This window comes from Trachypithecus francoisi, unplaced genomic scaffold (genome assembly GCF_009764315.1).
Source record: "Trachypithecus francoisi isolate TF-2019V2 unplaced genomic scaffold, Tfra_2.0 Lachesis_group6, whole genome shotgun sequence".
Classification (NCBI taxonomy): domain Eukaryota; kingdom Metazoa; phylum Chordata; class Mammalia; order Primates; family Cercopithecidae; genus Trachypithecus; species Trachypithecus francoisi.
The window spans coordinates 37,326,705-37,347,541 of NW_022681471.1; the positions used below are offsets into that span (position 1 = coordinate 37,326,705).

The window sequence follows — 20,837 nt, forward strand, 5'->3', positions numbered from 1 at the left end:
ACATCTTGGGGTACAACATAAAGCTAATAGTGGAGAGAAGATTGCACACATGGCCCACTCTTCATTCACACTCCTGCCTTTAATTTGTTTATTCACATATTTAGTGTAAAACCTATCTTTAGAACCTGAGAGAAGTTATCAAGTCTGAACCTGTGTTCCAAAGCAAGGAAGAAAATTTGTATCTATTGGATGGTGTACAGATTGGATACAGCCTCAATTCATTCCCTTTTGGGAATAAATGACTGGCATCGCATCTGCTCCGGAAAAGCATCAAAAATATTCTGGCTTCTTATGGCTTTGCGTGGTTCCTGGACATGGAGATTAAACCAGGGCAGACAAAAACTCTTTGGAGACTTGAAGGATAAGGGACAATTTGGTGGTGGCCTGAATTTACAAAAATAAACTCTTGTTTGGTTGTGTAAAGAATGATTTGATAAATTTCCAATGGGAAACAAAATGTATACATAACACTTACTGAATTTTAATTACAACATCTAGAATTTTAGAAATCAAGGAAATGACATAGTTCTATTGGCTCATTTTACACATGAGAAACTGACAATTGCTTAGGGAAAGTACAGGGGCAATTTTTGTTTGGGAATAGGAGGTTAGACCAGATTACTTCTGAGATCCCATTCAATACATTTTTGAAACTGAGGCCCAAAAAGGTTAAGGAAATTGCCCAAGGTCACAGAACTGATTGGGAGGGAAAGCCTAGAGTAGAATCCGGGTTTCTGGATTCCTTATCTATTTATGACTCCTTTTGTACTTAAAGTATTTGAAACTCAAAATAATAATGCCTTTGGGTAGTACACTTTGAGGAAACAACATAAACCTGGCAATCAAATGCTTACCTTTGGATTATCTTTTAATTCCCAATGTGATGAGTCACACAGCTAAAACAAAACAAAACAGAAAAAAGAAAAAAGAAAACACTGGCATACTAAGATGCTGTATCAGGAGCTAATTAAAAGGGGGAAAAAACACTCAGATGAACTTTGTAATTTCTTCTGAATCTTTTGACAAATGTAAGCTTAAATGCTGACCTGTTTTGAATGCAAATTTTCTAATGACAGTTGGTATTTTTCATGGATAAAGCAAGAGCTCCTCCTACTTTTTAAAAGAAAGGCTTTAGTTCTAAGATCCTTTAAAATTCATTTAAACAAAGGAGCTGTTCATTGAGACAGTCTTCAGTGGCATTACAGAATTTGATTACAACTGGTCACATTATTCATATAGAGTAAGTCTGATACTTTAGGGGAGAAAGTTTGCAGGTAAGAGCTAAGTTTTGAATATTTGTTTCACTTTCTTCACCTTTTCCTAATGGGATCTTGAATCTTTTTCAGGCAAAAATAGTTTGATTTGATACAACAATAATTTGGGGAGTACTGCATTTTTTTCTCACATGAAGCTAATGGGTGCTGGATCATCAGTATGGATAGCACTATTGCTTTAATTTTTATTGTTGTTTTCTTATTAGCCTTTATTTTCTATAAAATTCATACCTCTTTAAAGCAAAACTGGTTTTTTTTTGGTGGTGGTAAGGTAGTTGCATTTTAGAGTTAGGATGTTCTCTGAGATTAATTTCTATGTGATTTTTTTCTATAAGTCAGAATCCTGACTTTGCAGCAACTTTTATCTCTTAAGCTCATAGATAATCATAGAACTTCTCTAAAATGAATGATTTCATTATCTTTGTATGATGTTTTGAATTAAGTTATAGAATATGTGTGTCCTTTTATGCATAATTTGCTCATATATTATGATTTCATATACAGTAGAGTTATTCATATAAAATTTCCAATTTTCACAGCTTTTGCTCTGAAATGAACTATCATCTTATACTTCTGATGCTTGTTTTCCTCTATAGTTAACACTTAAATAATGAACATCACTTTTACAAACTGTACCCATTTTGGATGCTTCCAGATTAGTTTTCTTCTTTAAATATGTAAGACGATACATAAAAGCAGGACATGAACACCAAGGATTAATGAGCTCTTTAAAAAACAACTTTTTAAAGAGATTGGTTCTCACTCTGTTGCCCAGGCTGGACTTGGATTCCTGGGCTCAAGCAATCCTCCCTCTTTAGCCTCTCAAGTAGCTGGTACTACAAGCATGCACCAGCTATTTTTTATTGAAATTTTTAAAACTCTGGAATGCTTTAGAGTGGAATTAGAATTCAATCCCAAGTCTGCCTTACTTCAAAATCTGAGCTCTTTCTCCTATTCCACACTGCCTACTAAGGTATTAGACAATAAAATATTTCAGCTACTTTTGACTGAAATTTTAATAAATTCTATAATGTTTTACAGAGTTTGTAACTCAAGTCAATTGCACAGATCTATTATTATCATTATTATTACTAAGTGAGGAGAGTACTAACCTAAGGACAAAGAAATCTGGTTTCCAGTTCTAGATCTTCCTTGCATAGCTGTGTGACCTTGGAATGGACACCCCACCCTCCCTATCTTACTTTCCTCATCTGTAAAATGAACCAGATGTCCTGACTCCACCTAATGTTATGAAAGACAATAAAATGTTAGAAATAACTATTTAAACAGTAGGATAAGACAAAGGACAGGCAGGATGCCTATTCGATTGTTTTTATTTTTTGGTGCTGAGATCTTACCTGTAAATGATTAGTTGCTGCTTCCAGGGCATTTCTTTTTTTTTTTAAATCAAAGAAATGTATCATATGTATTTTGCTACAACTTGGAGAAGTCAGGGTGGGGTGGGTTGCTTGTTCCTTTTGATATATTTTTTCAGTGTCTTCAAGGAATCTATAGGAGGTGGCTTCTGGATATGAGGGAAGCACTAGACAGCTAACAATTGAATTATTATGCCCACTGTGCTACAGACATTTTACATACACTATTCCATTTAATCATTTCCTAAGCCTTATGTAGGCAAGTAATATTGCCTTCATTTTATAGATAAGAAAATTGGGATAGAGATAGCTCAAGTATTGAAACAGGAGAGTTCCCTTATGCCCCTCGCAGGGCATGCCACAGGGGTCAGTTGTTCGGTGTCAGGCTGCTCAAACCCCTAGGGGAGCATGCAGACGGGCAGGTGCAGAGGTTGTGGGGAGCACTTTTGGCTTCAACCCCATGGCAGCATCTAGGGGTGAGTGTTTATGATTCTTGAAACCCAAGTGGGTGTGTGTTACAGTGTGCTCTTTCAGCTTTGCTGTCTGCCGATGGCTTGTATTAATCAGCTCAGTTAGACCCTCTGCCTTATTGCAAGGACAGAGGGCTTTCTGTATCCTGAGTTCTTGCCCAGTATACCGGAAAAATCAGATCACACATTGGCTTGGAGGATGAATGCAAGGTTTTATTGAGTGGTGGAGGTGGCTCTCAGTGAGATGGATGAGGAGCCAGAAGGAGGATGGAGTGCGAAGGTGATCTTCCCCTGGATACTCCTCCAACCGCCCCTGGTCAAACTCCCCTCGGTGTCCACATTGTTCTGCCATTGCTGGTCTGCTGATGTCTGCTGATGTCTGCTGGTGTCTGCTGGTGTGTTCCTCTGCTCTTCTTGATGTCCAACCACTTGTGTCCATGCCTGCTGTGGTCTCAAGTTTTTATGGGCACAGGATGGGGAACATGGTGGGCCAGAGTGGTCATGGAAAATGCAACATTTGGGCGTGAAAACAGGAGTGCCTGTTCTCACTTAGGTCCATGGGCACAGGCCCTAGGGTGGAGTCCTTGCCAGGGACTCTGCCCTTCTCTACCCAGCACTTTCCTGCCCCCCTCCTGTATCACTGTCATGCCAAGATCTATGTGGCTTTTTCCATTACCCCATGCTGCTTCTGTGTTCACTCTGAGACAATTCTGAGAAGATAAGCTCTTTAGAATTGGGTCTTCCATTGTGCCTGTGGGGTAAAAATTTACTCTGGGGAGATGGATAATATATAGGGTCACATAGAGTAGATTGGTAGGTGCTTCCATGGTGTGATGTGGGAGGCAGTGGTAGGTGAATGCCCATAAATGTTATCTTCATTGGCCTGTCATAGTTACTTTTCCTGAGATTTTTTATCACTAAAGTAATGCTTTTTTTATTTATTTTTCTTTGCCAGTGGGGAGGTTGATGGGAAAGTTTCAATTTCAACTATGCATACCCCTAAAAAGGTTCATGCATGAAACCTTTTATTGTCTAATACCTGAGTAGGTGTTATGGAATACTAGAAAGGGATCAGATTTTGGAGTGACACAGACCTAGGACTGAATTTTGATTCACCACTTACTAGCTGTTTAATTTGCACATGATACTTCATCTCTCAGAGCTTCACTTTCTTCTTGAGTAAAACAAAGATAATAATGCATATGCATTGACCCTTAGCATAATAAACATAATGTATCAATCATCTGCTGTAGATAGCTGTGGGAGAATGGGAAGAGCACTAGAATGGAAGTCTAGAGACTTGGTGTCCTATGACACCAAATATGAAGCTATATTTGTTTCATTCATTCAAGTAAATATTTATTGAGCTTCTACAATGTGTCATGCACTGTGCTAGGCACCGGGGATACATCAATGAACAATCAGAAGTCCCTGTCTTCTTATATCTTAAATTCCAGTTTCATGCTAACCTAACTATATCCATTTCCTGATCACGTAGAGAGGAATTATTGTTCTCCATATTTTAGAGATGGGAAACTAAGGGTTAAATGATACAATGATGAGCAAAATAAATATGATCCCTGACCTCATGATTGCAGTCCAATGAAACATAAATTAATCAGATAATCTCACAAATAAATATAAGATTTAAACCATGATAAGTCTCTAAAAGAAAGGTAGTCAGTTCTCTGAAAACACGTAACAGGGACTTCATCTTCTTTGAGCAGTTGACGTCTTAGCTGAGAACTGCAGAATGAATCAGTGCTAACTGGATCATCCTTCTCCACTTCCTTACTCAGATTCTTCTGGAATTCCCTCGGCTCTTTTACATCCTCTTTAGTGGCTATTGCAAACTTTTTCCTCTCTTTTTAAGCCTCCAACTCAGTTATTATGCATTTATTCTCAGGAGATAGGCTTGCCTGCTATTTCACACAGAAAATAAAAGCCATCAGGTCTGCTTGAACCACTTATCCACCCACTTTCCTGTTTTTTACACACACATTGAGTTGTATCTTCACCCATGCTTTTGTCCTGTCTGAGAGGAAAAACTAGCTCTCTATCTGTGCAAGTTCAGTTTGTCTGTGATTCAGAGTCCATGCTGTCCTCTTGCTTTCTCAGGGCCCTTTTTCATAATTATCCTCTTTCTTCTCTGTGTTTTTAACCTTTTCCTCCCATTGAGTTCTTTTCATGACAAAAATAAAAATAAAAAGTAAATAAAAGAGACATCTTTTCTTGACCATTCCCTGTATAACCAAGTTGTGTACAACCTGTATAACAAGGCTTCAATAAAAGTGGTGCACACATATAACTGCCTTTACTAAGGCGGCTTACGCCTTAATCCCAGCACTTTGGGAGGCTGAAGCGGGCATGGATCACAAGGTCAGGAGATCGAGACCATCCTGGCTAACTCGGTGAAACCCCGTCTCTACTAAAAATACAAAAAATTCACCGGGCGTGGTGGCGGGCGCCTGTAGTCCCAGCTAGTTGGGAAGCTGAGGCAGGAGAATGGCGTGAACCCGGGAGGCGGAGCTTGCAGTGAGCCGAGATCGCGCCACTGCACTCCAGCCCAGGTGACAGAGCGAGACTCCATCTCAAAAAAAAGAAAAGTGACTAATTACTTCTTATTTCCAAATGCAACAGACACATTTCAATTCTTGTCCTACTTTCTCAAGTCCCCAAATTTTTTGACATGTGAGGCACTTTGCTTTTTAATACTCTCTCTTTGAAATCTTCTGCTTCATTAGTTTCTGTGATACCACTTTCTCCTTTCCTTCCTCCTTCTTTTCTGGTCACTCTGTAGTCTCATTTGTGAACTACTCTATTGCAAATGCTACCTGAAAATTCAGTGGTCCAAATATCTCTACAATCTGTCCAGTTTTATTCTCTGTTTTCAACTGATCACTAAAGTCTGTCCATTTTACCTCTTTAATATATGTTATGTGTTCCATCTTTTTTAGAGCATTATTATTTTCATAGTATAGGCCTTCATTATCTCTATCCTGAACTATTTAAAAGTCTCCTAACTTGTTGTTTCTGTCTCCTTTCTTGTCCCCCTCAGATCTGTTCTTTCAAGGGTGGCAAAAGCCGTATTCCTGCAGTTTACATGTGTTAAACTGAGCTGTCTATTGGATATATCCCTCAGGTTTAGAAATCCTTCAGTACTATCTGATAGCCCTCAGGATTAAGTCCAAAGTCTTTTAATGTGGCTCAAAAGGCATGCCTATGTACATCTTATACTGCAGCCAAAAGCAAACTATTTGTAGATCCCTGAATTCATTAATCTTTATCAACTCTGCATGTATTTAATTACCTGACCACCATTCCCAAGACCAGATTGAGTACCTGTCCTCTGTGCTTCTAAATGCTTGCCTCTTTCCTGGAACTTACTACATTTTATTATAAGTGACATTAGTAAGAATCTAGTCCACAAATGGATATGCAAGACATTTCACATTTTAAAATGTTCTTATAAGCTCTCCTGTATTCAACATTCTGCCAGGAAAGTAAGACACACAATTTTTAGTCAATACTCAAGCCTCCTGCTGAGTTATGCAAATATTTTGAGGCCTTAGGCTACACCAAAACACAGATACTCTTCAACTTATGATGAGGTTATAATAAACCCATTGTAAGTTGAAAATATAAGTTGAAAATGCATTTAATACACCTAACCTGCCAACATCATAGTTTAGCCTAGCCTCCCATAAACGTGCTCAGAACCCTTACATTAGCCTACAGTTTGGCAAAATCATCTAACGAAAAGCCTATTTTATAAGAAAGTGTTGACTATCTCATGTAACTGCATATCACTAGCCTGGGAAACAATAAAAATTCAACGTACATCAAAATTGTGATGGTTTTGCACCATCGTAAAGTCAAAAAATTGTAAATTGAACCATTGTAAGTTGGAGACCATCCGTACTGGGGAGGTCCTTTTAGCTATTGATCATTAATCTTCTGTCAATTCCCTGATGTGCTCTCTGATACCCCATTTTGTCTCCAGCTGGAATGATTTTTTCATGTTTGCTGCTGCTGCTCCTATGCTATGCTTGTGGGCTTGGGGAACTGGATCACTGCTGAGTTTGGGTCCCCTGTATTTCAGGCTCAGCATACTCATTGAAACTTTTCTGAGCTTTTGCCCCTGTTTTAGGCTGCTGCCATCAAATGTTGAGCTGTTCCCTATTTTCCCTGCCACCACCAACTCCTATCAGACTCCTGACTTCTTTTTGTCTAAAGTCTGTGTTCCTTTTCCATCTCTCAGTGCTCTAAAAGGAATTTCATCTGTTCTCTTGAGACCCTCACTGATATTAGAGAGAATAATCTCTCCCATGAGTCTGGGTTTTGGGAAAATTAAAGCCAGGAAGGCAAGTATAGACAAGTGGCAACAGGGGAGGAGGAATTTCCATGGATAAGAAACAATAAAAAATAAACAATAAAATGGCCCATTTATCTTCTAGAAATGGGATGAAAAAGAGAAAAAACAGAGCAAAACACACATGATTGTCTCAAAATAACGTAGCCACATACTTGTCTGGTTAGAAGACTGTCCTCTTCACTAAATGGTGAGTGCCTGTTAAAATATTGCAGAATTTTATTCACTTATATTTTAGTAGAGAGTACAGAGGAGACTTGCAATCCAATCTGGGGGAGAGAATAGGGAAAGCTTATAGAATGAAGTAGTACCTGAGCTAAATCTAAATGACTAGACTAGGTAAAGCAGTATTGATATCAGTGGGAAAAGGCTTAGAGATAAAATAAGACCCAACTTTTCAAGACCTGTAAGTAGAAGATGAGTCTAAAAGTGGAAAAGTATTGCTTGCCATGCTAAACATTTTGTATGTTGTTTTATAAGACAACACAATATAGAGGTTAAAGGCACAAACTCTGAAATGGCATTGCTGGGCTTTGAATTTTGGCTCCATCACTTGATAGCTATGAGACCCCAAGGAAATCATGTAGCTTCTCTGTGTTACAGTTTATGTATTAGTAAAATGTGATAACATCAGTACCTACTTCATAATACCATAGTAAGGACTAAGTGAATTAATACAGTGAAGTGCTTAGAAAAACACTGTCACACCAGAAGCACATTGAATTGTGAGTTATTATAAATTATTCTGCAGAGCAGTGGGAAACCAATGAAAAAGTTTGAACATATTTGAGTTTTTAGAAGGTCATGCTAGCTACAGGGTGAGAATGACCAGAACCTGACTTATTTTAAGATGGAAAATGCATTAGGAGGTTATTGCTGTTGATTAGTCAAGAGATGGTGATGGCTAGAATCTGTCGTGGCAGTGAAGAAGGAGTGATACAGATGGACTGCAAAGATGCTTAGAGAATTGAATCTTTAGGGTATTGTGTATGTGCATGAAATGGTGGTTGAGGATAAATGAGAGAGAGGAATCTAAGATGACTTCTAGGTTTCTGGCTTGAGAAGTCATCCTAGCATTTGATGAAGGAAATAAAGAAAAGGAAGATGATAAGTTGTGTTGGCTGAGCATGGTGGCTCACACCTGTAATCCCAGCACTTTGGGAAGTGCTGGCAGATCACCTGAGGTCAGGAGTTTGAGACTAGCATGACCAACATGGTGAAACCCTGTGTCTACTAAAAATACAAAAACTAGCCAGGCATGGTGGCAGGTGTCTGCAATCCCAACTACTTGGGAGGTTGAGGCAGGAGAATCACTTGAACCCGCGAGATGGATGTTGCAGTGAGCCGAGATTGTGCCACTACACTCCAGCCTCAGTGACAGAGTGAGACCCTGTCTCAAAAAAAAAAAAAAAAAAAAAAAGAGTTGTGTTAATGTTTTGGGTATTTGTAATCTTCATGGATTTCACATTCTCTGAAGCAGAGATAACTGAATGATATCATCCATCAGTAATTTGAAATCATGTATTGAAGGATTTTCTAGATACTTTAAGATAATCTGACTAAGGAGAAATTTAGTACTGTTCCAAGGAAGATATACTTTCTTCTCCATGCTTTTCTTTGATAAGTTTGTTAATTATATAGTTTAAAAATATTGTTGAGAAAAATCCTTTGGTGACTGATGAGTGATATTTGAGAAATGGACAGGACTTGACTATGGATTGACTATGGTGGTATGTAGATGTCTAGGGTAACTCTCTGGCTTCTACTGTTGAATGGATACTGCAAGAACACTTGTTTTCAAGTGGGAGATCATGATTCTGGCATTTGACATTTTGCATTTGATGTATGTTTGAGACTTCCACGTGAAGATATTGAGAAAGCAATTAGATATACATCCTGGAGCTCAGAAGAGTAGTTCACATGGGAGATTGTCTCAGTCTGTTTTGTGTTGCTATAAAGGAAAACCTAAGGCTGAGTAGTTTATAGATAAAAGAGTTTATTTGGTTCATGTTTCCGCAGGCTGTACAAGAAGCATGGTGCTGGCATCAGATTCTGGTAAGGACCTCAAGAAGCTTTCAATCATGGTGGAAGGCAAAGTGGGAGCAGGTGTGTCACATGCAAGAGAGTGAAGAAGAGAGAGTGGGGAGGAACGTGCCAGGCTCTTTTTAATAATCAGATCTACATGAACTAATAATAGAGCAAGAACTGACTCATTACCAAGGGAACAGCACCAAGCCATTCAAGAGGGATCTGCCTTTATGACCCAAAGACCTCTCACTAGGCCCCACTTTCAACATTGGAGATCAGATTTCAACATGAGATTAGGAGGGGACAAATATCCAAAGTATATCAGAGATATATTTTGGAAGTCATTGGTATATAGATGATAATGGAAGCTGTGGGGGCAGAAAAAATTACCTAGCAAGAATATAGAATCAAAAGAGGTGAAGGCCTTGGGCCAAACCTCGAAGAACTCTGACATTTACTATTAGGATAAGTAATGGATAAGCCTGAAAATGAAATGAAAAAGTGACCAGAGAGGTAGAAAGAAAACTGGGAAATGGGTGTCAGAAAAGCCAAGGGAAAAGTGTTTCAAGAAGGATGATGATAAACAGGTGAATGCTGCTGAAATATAAATAAGATTGGGATTAAAATATTAATTGGATTCAGTAACATGGAGGTCATTAGTTATTCTAGTGGGACCTGTTTCCGTAGAGCTATGGATTGGTGGTGAGGTGAAGGAAGAACCCAGAAGGAAATGGAGTGATGAAGAGTGAGAGGGGAAGTTTCTGGAAATTTGGCTGTGAAGAAGATGGGAGTATTGGGGCAGTAGCTGCAGACAAATATGTAGGCAAGGTAATTGTTTTTGTATTTACGGTCAGGAGAAATGAACAGGTTTAAAAGCGAATGAGATGCATTTAGCCAAGATGTGTGTATCCATACATACATCTTATGTATGTGGAAGTTATATGAGAGATGAAAAAAATGACTGTAACATTTTTGAAAGTGTGAGCAGGGTTAGAATTCAAAACAGATACGAGGAGCAGGAGGCAAAGAAGAGAGAATGTGGAAAGATTCTTGTATCAAATCAGAAAGATGAGGGAATTTCCATCTGAGGGTTTCAATTTTGTTTTTCAAAGTACGAGGCAAGCTCATGTGCTGAGATCAGGGGAGAAGGGATGAAATGATTTAAGAGAACGGAAAAGGTTTGTAATGGTCAGTAATGGAATGATGTTGAACAGAGACAAGTAATAGGGCTCCTGAGTAGTACCGTGGGCTTATTTAAAATGAAATGTTATGCAATTATCAAGGAACTAATCTATAGTGGGACTTCTTTCATCAGCACCCAGCAGTGATTTAAGCAGTATTTAAGCCATGGTCATAGATAGTGGAAGCCAAAAATGTGTTTGCATGTGAAAATTTGTACATACACTTCATTGTATTCTGGTTGTAAGTGTCAGAAAATAAGGAGGGCTTAGGACTAGATCCCTAAGAGTGCCCCAACTTTTTGAAAATTCTTTTTTTTAATGGAAGGCTTCAAGAATTTATTTGTCATCCTTGTCCAAGGGCTATGCTAATCTTATCTGTATCATCCCAGTTTCAGTATATGTGTGGCTAAAGTGAGAACACCATCCTCTTCTAAGGAGTAAAGCGGAGACTAGAGGGTAAGAGGTGCTAGTCATTTTAACCCTCCATTGATGCTTTAAAATGGAAGACAAGGCCATGCTCTTTGGGATGATTCTACTCCACATAGTTCTCTTTCCCTGGCATGCTTGACTTTGCTCTTCCAGCAGTGATTAATCTCTGGTTATGCAATCAGCCATCTTCTTTATCTAGCACTTTTGCAGGAAGAATAGTGTACACTGTTGATAGAAATAACACTGATTCATTGAGAGAAAACTTGAATTTCAGGATATTCTGATAATAACCAAAGCATGTAGAGTGAGCTGCCAGTCACTGGAAAATGTGGAGACAAAAAAAGATTAAAGCTGTGTGAGTGCACTGCCAGAACAGCATTCGGAAAATTATGGCAACAACTCATGATGGTGGAAGAAGTGCTATGGCATCTGTGAGCAGCTCATAGCAGCGGAATTACCAAAAAGCCATAGAGGGTCCTCCAGCACTTATAGCTTATTTTTTTTTCTTGAGACAGAATCTCGCTCTGTCTCCCAGGCTGGAGTGCAGTGGTGCAACCTTGGCTCACTGCAACCTCGCCTCCCGATTCAAGTAATTTTCCTGCCTCAGCCTCCTGAGTAGTTGGGATTACAGGTACCCGCCTGCAGAGACAGGGTTTCACCATGTTGGCCAGGCTGGTCTCGAACTCCTGACCTCAAGTGATTGCCCGCCTTGGCCCCCCAAAGTGCTGGGATCACAGGCGTGAGCCACAGTGCCTGGCCCACTTATATCTTCCTGTTTACAACATCCAGGACTTTGAAAACCTCAAAGGGGGACATTGAAGTATTGTCATATTGTATTGTTGTCCCTGTGAAAAGTTTCTACTTCAGCATTTTGTGGCTGTAGTATTTGCAAGTGGGGTGACTCAGTATGGTTTGTTTCCCAGGTACTTGGTCAGACGCTTTAGCTAAGGGAAGTGCTATATAAGCTAATGTGGCCCTTCAGAAGAATTCTGCAGGAGCTTCAGACTCAAAGGTTATGTGGAAAAGAGGTATCTGACCGTAGAAGCACATACTTCTTTGATTACCTGGAAATTTGGGGTTAAAAGGATATTAACTTTTTTTTTCCTTAGACAAGATCTGGCTCTATTACCCAGGCTGGAGTGCAGTGATGTGCTCTCAGCTCACAGCAGCCTCTGCTTCCCAAGTTCAAGTAATTCTCTCACCTCCCAAGTAGCTGGGACTACAAGCGTGCACCACCACGCCTGACTAATTTTTGTATTTTTGTAGAGAAAGGGTTTCACCATGTTGGCCAGGCTGGTCTCAAACTCCTGACCTCAAGTGATCTGCCCGCCTCGGCCTCCCAAAGTGCTGGGATTACAGGCGTGAGCCACTATGGCTGGCCTAAAAGGATATGAACTTTTAAAGTGTTTTGATATGCATTTTTCAAGACTTCTCTAATTAGTTTTAGATCACAGGTTCTGCTTTAAAAAGACAGTGGTTTATGTTGAGCTCACATGACTGTCTGGGGATAGCTAATCCAGCCAGGGCTGCATGAAAAGTATGCAGCTTTATTGCATGAGGCCAACAAGGGCCTTGGGCTACTCTCAACTTGTTCTGCCATGCCTAGGGTGTTTCCCTCATTTGTTTGATCAAGGGTGGCTCAATGCCAAGATCACATTCTAACAAGCAGGCTGGAGGAAAGGAAGAACAGGTAAGGGGAGAAAAGGTCTATTCTCTTTAAAGGCCTGACTCAAGAGATTGGAGATAACACTTCCATTTACATCTCTTAGGCCAGAACTTAATCACCTGTCACATATAGCTGAAAGGGCACTCAGAACTGTAGTATTTGTTTTGTGTGACCACGTGCCCAGCTACAACTTGGGGGTTCCGTTACCACTGAAGGAGGGGACAGTGAATATTAGGAGACAGCTAGTAATCTCAGCCACATCACCTCCAAAAAGGATTGCATCAATTCACATTTCTACCAGTAGTCTGAGAGAAAGCCCACACTTTATGACTATTTTTAATTTTTTTGGTCTGCCCTGTCAATAGACTTGAGGGCAGGAAACACTGTGTCTTATTTGTTTTCATATCTGCAGCGTTGAGTACAAAATGAATGCTCAGGAAATGCCTATGAAATAAAGATCTGGATGGATGCCTGTGGCCATGTCAGCACCAATACAGCAAGCAAAGGTATAGATTAAACACAGGTTATAAAAATAGAGACTCTAAGGAACCTTGAAAAACGTTGTCTAGCCTAGGCTCGAAAGCAGTTATCAAAACAACGAGAAAGTGGGGGAAGTAAGTAGACCTACCACTTAGGATTATGAGGTAGATTTAGTCTTTAAGCCGACGAGTATAAGGAACCAGTCATCTTAAAGCTGGAAATCCATTTCTATGAAGGGCAATCAGTGTGCTGCAAAACAATAAAGCTCAGCCTACAGGCAACTGAACAGTGACATTTTTTTTTAGTCATAAGCACTTTTAAAAAGTAAGCTTACAAAGTTGCAGATTTAATCTACAAGTGACATAATGGAAAATATTATTCTGAAGCCAAAAAACTAATGAAAAATGTACTGAGAAGAGAGGATGCTCCAGTATTTTAAAAATAAGGACAACCAGTGATGCAAAAATATACTAATTTCCACTAATGGAAAAGAGGAACATCAGTAGGAGAGAGGAAAAGAGGGAAAAAAGAAAAAAAGAAAAGTAGAAAGAAGAAAAGAAGAGGAGAGGGCCAGGAGAGAGGGGGACATGAGGAAGAAGCAGACGGCAAGAGCCTGAAATGATGCACTAGCTGCCCTCCATGTTCTGCATTCCAAATAGCCTGCTTAGCTAAGCCAGAATAAACAGAATTTTGCCTAGAGATATGCACTTACTAAAACTCTTTGGGAATATGCACAGCTGTATTGTTTGATCCCTTAGTTTCAAAGTTTTCAAAATACAATAAAGTCTATGTGTTCCTATTCTGCATTTTGAAATTAGGACTAGAACCAGAATTTCTGCCACTCCCTTGATTCAGATCTTTGGTTTGAATCATTTAAGCCAAAGACTAACAACCACAATTTAAAACTGCCTTACAAAAATATATAATAGTAAGTTTTTTTTTTTTTTCTGATGAATTTTGCTGCAGAAAATAAATTTAGAAGAAAACAAATGAAACCTCAGATTGCACACAGGAAGTAGAAATGTTCTATAGTCTGGAGAAAGGGCAGGTTTTAAAAAAATAATTATTCTATTAGAAATGCCAGAAGTTGGAGATAGCTTTGCAAAACTTTATTTTTTGAGATGGAGTCTTGCCCTGTCACCCAGGTTGGAGTGCAATGGCAGGATCTTGGCTCACTGCAACTTCTGCCTCCCAGGTTCAAGTGATTCTCCTGCCTCAGCCTCCTGAGTAGCTGGGATTACAGGTGCGTGCCACCACACCCGGCTAATTTTTTTGTATCTTTAGTAGAGATGAGGTTTCACCATGTTGGCCAGGTTGGTCTCAAACTCCTGACCTCATGATCTGCCTGCCTCGGCCTCCCAAAATGCTGGGATTACAGGCATGAGCCACCTTGCCAGGCTGCAAAACTATTTTAGCAGATGGAAAGTATTTGTTAATGTAATCACTGGTGAAACTAAACTTTGGTAGTTTCTAAATGCCTCAGAAAAAAATGCTCTGCCATAATATGGGTACCTTTTGATAAGTATATCCTAAAGTACTCTGACCTGTATCCATAAAATAAGAACAGCATCATTGCTAAATAGGTGTGACAAGAATCTAAGGAAGAGCAGGATTAAGACTTCATGTGCGATGTTCTCCATCCATGTTTTAAAGAGGGAAGAAAAGAGATTTCCTCCCAGCCATAGCTCCTTATGTTCCTTCATTGCAAACCTCTCAAAGGAGTTATTGTGAGGTTTGGAAGCCTGCAAACCTGAGTCGCCCCACCCTGGGAGACATTTTCATAGACGTGATAATGGACTAGACTAATTAGAGTCATGTGCCATTCAATGATGGGGATAATTTCTGACAAATGTGTCATTAGGCCATTTCACCATCGTGCGAACACCCTAGAGCATACTTACACAAACCTACGTGGTATAGCCTACTACACACCTAGGCTATATGGTATAGCCTATCGCTCCTAGGTTATAAACCTTGCAGCATATGACTGTACTGAATACTTTAGGTAATTATAACACAATGCTAAGTATTTGTGTTTTAAGTATATCTAAAAATAGTAAAACTACAGTAAAAATTATGGTATAAAAGGTTTAAAAATGGTATCCCTGTACTGGGCACTTGACATGAATCGAGGTTGCAGGACTGGAAGTTGCTCTGGGTGAGTCAGTGAGTGAGAGGTGAGTGAATGTGAAGGCCTAGGACATTACTGTACACTCCTGTAGACTTAACAAACACTGTCCAGTTAGGCCACATTACATTTATAAAAAATAAAGTAATTGCTAGGACATTATAATGGCTGCAGTGTCACTAGATGATAAGAATTTTTCAGCTCACCTATAATCTTAGGGGACCATTGTTGTATATGTTGTTCCTTGTTGACCAAAACATCATTAGGCAGTGCATGACTGTATTAATGACTGAATGGGACTGAATGTGCCAATATCTTTTGACTTATATGATCATTTTGATGTAAAGAATCTGTGTTTGAAAAAGGGGAGGTGGACTGTGTTATCGTGATTTATAGGATATACGTAGATTTGGTTTTGGCTAGTTTCCAGGCACATAGCTCCTAAAACTCCTGGAATCTTTTAAGTGGTAAATGTCTTTTTGTATGCTAGTGAGATAACTGTTGGCTGGGGGCTCCTGGATAGTTTCAGGATGGGGGCTGGTTGCCAGGGGAACCAACCACATGATCTCCTCACCTTCAATCTCCTCACTGCCCTCATCCAGGGAAGGGAGAGTGGCTGAATGTTGAGTTGATCACCAATCACCAACGATGTAATCAATTATACCTAAATAATGAAGTATCCATAAAAACCCAGAAGGACTGGGTTTGGGGAGCTTCTGGAGAGCTAAACATATGGAGATACCTGGAGAAGGCATGGAAGCTTTGTGCCCTCTCTCTCATGTTTTGCTAATGCATCTCTTCCATCTGGCTGTTCATTTGTATCCTTTGTAATAGCATTTATAATAAATGGGTAAAAGTAAGTAAAGTGTTTTCCTGAGTTGTGAGCTATCCTAGCAAATTAACCATACCCAGAAGTCAGAAACACAAGTCACAACCCAGGGATTGCTATTGGCATCTGAAGTAGGGGCAGTCTTGAGGGATTGAACTCTTAACTTGAGGGATCCAAAACTATCTCCTGGTAGATAGTCTTAGAATTAACTTGAACTAGTGGAGAAGTGATTGATTGTTGGTGAAGGAGACATCTCCATACGTTTCGGTGACCAGAGACGAAGAATTCTGTGTTGTATTGCCTGCGTGAGACTAGGACAAACACTGTTTTTTTCCTATCCCTAATAGTTATCTATACTCACTGTGTCAAAATTTACCCTTCCATTCTTTCTTGAACTCATTTTAATCTGAGTTTTTCCCCCAACGTGCCACTGACTGAATTCCCTTAGCAATATTAGCAATGATTTCCACTTTGCTTAAACCATTAGCCCGTTCTCAGGCCTCGTTTTACTCCACTTATCAGCAGCTTTTGACATTGTCTACCTATCACTTTATCCTTGAAACGTTTTCCCCACTTGATTTTCCTTTCACTTATATGGCCTCTCTTTTGTCTCCTTTGTTGGTAGCAAGATTTAGCCTTTTATATATTGGGGGTCCCAGTCATTGGCCCTCTTGTCTTTATCTCATCTACACTCTACCTTAGGTGACTCCAATCAATCACATGGCTCTAAATGTTGTCTATATCCTGATGGTTCCCAAATTTATATTTACAGCTCTGGTCTTTCCCCCATCTCCAGAGTCGAATATCCAACTGCCTACTCATCTCCCCTTGGATATTAGTTAGTTAGTCAGCTCAAACTTAACCATCCAAAATTGAACTCTTGACCATCATCCCTAGGCCCCATAAACAATTATCCAGATGGCCATGCCAAAATAAAGCCATCATCTTCTGATACTGCACACTCAATCCACCAGTATATTCTATCAGCACTGCTATCAACCTGGTCAAAGTCACCATCATCTCTAGCCCAGGTCATTGTTTCTACCTTTCCATTGCATACAATAGCCCTTTAAAATGTAATCTACATCATGTTGAGGTGGGAGAGTTCCCTGGCCCCCCTTGCAGAACCTGTGACAGGGGGATGTGGCTCTCTGGCAACAGGGGGTTGTGGGAGGGGGAGCATGCAGAGGGGCAGGTGCAGGAGCCAGGGTGAGTGCTTTGGACTCTGGACCCACAGCAGTATCTAGGGGTGGGTGTCTGTGACTCTTGAAGCCCAAGTGGGCATGTGTTACAGTGCGCTCTTTTAGCTTTGTCTTCTGTGGATGGCTTAAGTGTTAAACAGTTCAGTGGACTCTGCCTTTTTGCAAGGGCAGAGGGCCAGTGTGGCAGCTTTCTGTATCTTGAGCTCTTGTCCAGCATCCAGGAAAAATCAGGTCACACACGAACTTGAAGGATGAATGCAGGGGTTTTATTGAGTGGTAGAGGTGTCTCTCTGCGGGATGGATGTGGAACTGGAAGGTGGAGTGGGAGGATCATCTTCCCCTGAAGTTTGGCCATTCAGCAGCTGATCTCCTCTTTGACTGTCTCCAGCTGAACTCCTCTCAGCATTCAGACGCTCCTTCTCTTCTCTCTGCTGTGCCTTTAAAGCTGCCATTCTTCCATGCTTCTGTTTGCCCCCTCGTGGAGGCTAGGGTTGGAGTTTATATGTGTACAGGATAAGGGTGCATGGTGGGCAAAAAGCAACATTTTGAACGTGAAAACAGGAATGCCTGTTCCCATTTAAGGCCATGGGTTTCCAGGCTTGAGGGTGGGGCCTTTGCCTGGGAAATGCCCTCTTCTACCCAGTATTTCCCTGTCTCCTGTCCATATCAAAGTCACTGCTCACAACTGTCCAGTTGCTTCCCATTTTACTAAAAATAAATGGCAAATTCATCATCATGGCCTACCCTCTCCTATATTTGTGAGATCATCTAATTTTTCTGTTCCCTATCCTGCTGGTCTTCCTATTCCTGAAACTATTAAGCTGATTCCTGCCACAGGGCTTTTGAATGTGCTCTTCCTTCTTTTTTTTTTTTTTTTCTAAATCTGGAAACATTCTTTCCCATTTCCTCGCATCACTGAAGTCCTTGATGCTACGTTCTCAGAGAGTCATTCCCTGAGTACCCTTACCTAAAATGAATCACCCATTATTCTTTCATGTCATCTTGCTTTATTTTTCTTTATACAACTTGTGGTTATCTGATATGTTTATTATCTGTCTCCCACACCAGAAATGAGGGTAGCTACTTTGTCTTGTTCACTGCTGTATCCCCAGTACCTGTAACAGTGCCTAGCATGTAGTAGACTTCCTGAAATAATTGAATAGTTAATATGTAATAGAAATATTAATATTTAATTGTTTTTAACATTCTTTTCTATAACTAATGGTACTATATGTAATATAATACCACATTTCCATGTGTTTACAGTCTATAAATAACATACTGGTAGATAACCTGGAAGGAATATAAAAATTGCTATTGTACATTTTGTATTCTATTTTTACTGAGTATTGAGTGGGTAGAGTACATCCTATTATTTACTTTTGAAGGTGTTACATGACATGAATGTTTTGGGTATTCCCTGCCTGTTTGCAAACAAGTATTTGGGACCATCTGGGAGTACAGAGAACAGTGTTGAACAAAAGAGATTGTTTTGCTAGTTCCAGAGCAGTGATGCCTTTCAAGGCAGTGCATTGCTCTTCAGTTATGACTTCACTGGAGTAGAATATAAGGTATATTTAGTAAGAACTATTTGACCTGTTTTAAGAAATATTTACTAATTGATGACCTGGGGGATTTTATTTAGAGGGTTGCAAAAAAAAAAAAAAATTTAGTGAGTTGCTTTTAAAAGCATGTTGGTGGTTTGTTGAATAGAATTATACACTAATAAAGCTGTAATATCAGCTTGGGGACAAATTCTGAAATTTGTAAATTGCTTCATGAATTAACACTGTGAACCTAGATGTTGCTATGGTGGCTCAAAACTGAATTGTCTAGCTTTGACAGTGTTGCAGGAAACTTGTTAGCCAGATGAACTCAAGATGTCATACAGGAAAAGCATCTAGAAAAGCATTATGAGGCCTGGCACTATGGCTTAGGCCTGTAATCCCAGCACTTTGGTAGGCCGAGACAGGAGGATGACTTGAGCCCAGGAGTTCAAGACCAGCCTAGGCAATATAATGAGACCCCTGTCTCTACAAAATAAATAAATAATAAATAAATAAATAAATAAAAATGAAAATAGTTATGGCCTAGAATGACTACCCATGGTTTTATAAGAACTGTAGATTTATTGAACATATTTTATAAATATCAAATAATGCTAGTATATAATCTTATCAGGGATGGAAATATAATCATGCTATATAGAGCTGGATGTTAAAGTGATATTTGTTAAAAATAAGTCCTACATGTATTTCAATTTCATACAATAATTTTCATAATTCAGCATCTTCCTAAGTTCCTTGTGTATATGTATAAGACATGACTGACACCACTTTACTACTGGCAAACATGATGCATCTGTGTGATTCAAAGCCTTTTTGTGTTTGATAGTACAAAGTCATCTTCAGCATTCTTTATAAACTACTTCACTGCAGGACATGTTATTTGCCAGTTATTACCTAAATTAGATTTGATTCACCACCAGGTCATAGGCTGATTGTACTATCATTGAGCCATGTATTAATCTCAGTGTGTTATCAGGCCTCAAAACCTGGCAGGTTCCAGAGATTCTGTATATGGTGCTGAGTCATGACTATACTCCAGAAGCTATGAATAGGCATTTATACATGTTGGATGGCCTTCTTGAAATAAGATTAGTTATCCAGGAAGCCAGTGCTCTTGAGTCTCATCCTGAAACCACGGATGGCTATATGGCAGATTAACTATTGGAATTGAGAATTATAGCCTAGGGATAACTTGTGTGAGAGAAAATTGCCTTTCACAGGGTGAGATTACTTGGAAGAGAGTATTATATTTTAAAAGGAGTGTGATTTTTAGAATCAGATATTGGCATCTTTTATTGCTTAAATTGTATAACCTTGAGAAACCTGAGCCCCAAATGCCTCATTTGTAATATTGGGATGATAATAATAGTGGTCATAAAAGTTTGTAAGGCTTAAGTGAGCTAATCCATATAAGCATCTGACATGGAGCTTGACACCTAGTAAAGGCAAAATAAACTATGATCCCTGTCATTATTATTATTGTTTTCTGAGGTCACCTGGCAAAGCTGGTGAGAAAGCCCAAATCTCCTAGTCAATGCCTTCTCATGTAAGACTATATCAATTTATCATTTCACTTGCAAATGACATTTAAGTCTGCAATCACTCTACATTTCCATTTTTCTCTCCTCGGTGTCTATTTCTCTATTTTTCCATTTTCTTTCTCCTCAAGCCCCATTCTAAAAGCTTTGACCAGTATTTTTAGATAGCTTAAACAATGTGAATAGGAAGTATCAAATTTTATAATTTTTGTTTTTTTTTTACACAAAGGCAACAGAAATAACATGCCTATAGTTTTTATGTGTTGTTTTAAAGAAATCATTTTAGTGACATTGCA

At 39.4% G+C, this 20,837-nt stretch overlaps 1 protein-coding gene and 1 non-coding gene across 2 annotated transcripts in view; one reads left to right on the plus strand and one right to left on the minus strand.

Annotated features, from left to right (window-relative positions):
- Positions 1–1,095: 1,095 nt before the first annotated feature.
- The window catches only part of IL13RA2 (interleukin 13 receptor subunit alpha 2), a 38,216-nt gene continuing 18,474 nt past the window's right edge, over positions 1,096–20,837 (plus strand). Inside the window, exon 1 of the mRNA XM_033201365.1 lies at positions 1,096–1,274. The gene's annotated coding sequence lies outside the window, so the exon portion shown is untranslated. The remainder of the gene's footprint in view (positions 1,275–20,837) is intronic.
- On the minus strand, positions 11,014–11,122 carry LOC117078613. Its single transcript, XR_004435061.1, has one exon. It is a non-coding gene; the product is annotated as a U6 spliceosomal RNA (small nuclear RNA).